At 35.7% G+C, this 1,081-nt stretch overlaps 1 protein-coding gene across 4 annotated transcripts in view; it reads left to right on the top strand.

The window, feature by feature from the left end:
* Positions 1-1,081, top strand: part of ZMYM2 (zinc finger, MYM-type 2) — a 133,525-nt gene that overhangs the window by 33,078 nt on the left and 99,366 nt on the right. The window lies entirely within an intron of this gene.

Here is a 1,081-nt window from a genome sequence, read left to right as displayed (position 1 = left end):
TGAGGTGTATGTCGTGTAATGTTTCGTGTACCTTTGCTTCCAGGTATTTTATGGTTTCTGTTTATGTCTAGGTCTTTAATCCACCTCTAGTTGGTTTTTGTGCATGGTGTGAGGTAGTGATCTTGTTTCATTTTTTTGCTTGTAGCATCACAGTTTTCCCAGCACCGTTTGTTGAACAAACTTTTCTTTGTCCCATTGTATCTTCTTTGCTCCTTTTTCAAAGATTAGCTGCCCATAAACCTGTGGGTTTATATCTGGGTTTTGTATTCAAACCCCACTTTTTTTTTTTTTTTCATCTCAATTGTAATCCCCACGGTCAAACCCCACTTTTAAACCAGTATTTTTTAATCATTAAATTGGCAAAATAAATATATCAAGGGTTGTTTTGAAGATTTAACTAAGAAGTAGATTGTATTAATTTTCTGTGGCTATTGTACCAAATTATCACAAGTCTGATGACTTACAGCACATTTTTCTGTTTCCATTCTAGAGGCCAGAAGTAGGAAAATCAGTGACATTAGGCTACAAAATAGGTGTCAGTAGGGCCAGACCTTTTCTCTTTAGGGTTTTGGGGAGAATCTCTTCCTTGCCTCTTCTACATTCTTATGACTACCAACATTTCTTGTCAGTATCACTTTATTCTTCTCCAGGCTATCTCCATAGCGATATTGTCTTATGTGCCCATAATCTTCAACCTCCCTTTGTAAGGGCATTTATGATTGCTTTTAGGGCCCAGAAGGTAATCCACATAACCTCCTTTTAAATATCTAACCTTAATCATAGCTGCAAGATCCTTTTACCATATAAGGTCAGATTTACAGGTTCCAGTGATTAGTACCTGATTCATTAGGGAACCATTATTCACCCTGATAAAGGGATATAAATCTCACAGCTTAGTGACTGACAAAAAAAAAATATAAATGCTTTAGACTGGGTTAAGAAAAATTTCAGATCAGAGAATGTTTAACTATACTGTTACTTGGGAGTAAGGGAATGTGAAAGAGATTTTAAAAAATGAAGTAAGGGAAATTAGGATCTAGTTCATATCATTTACTATACCGGGTAAGTGTATAGAGAAGGG

The sequence above is a fragment of the Condylura cristata genome, unplaced genomic scaffold (assembly GCF_000260355.1).
Source record: "Condylura cristata isolate star-nosed mole 26May11 unplaced genomic scaffold, ConCri1.0 scaffold00010, whole genome shotgun sequence".
Classification (NCBI taxonomy): Eukaryota; Metazoa; Chordata; class Mammalia; order Eulipotyphla; family Talpidae; genus Condylura; species Condylura cristata.
Note: the sequence above shows the minus strand (reverse complement) of the source record. Positions and strands in the feature narration are given on the sequence as shown.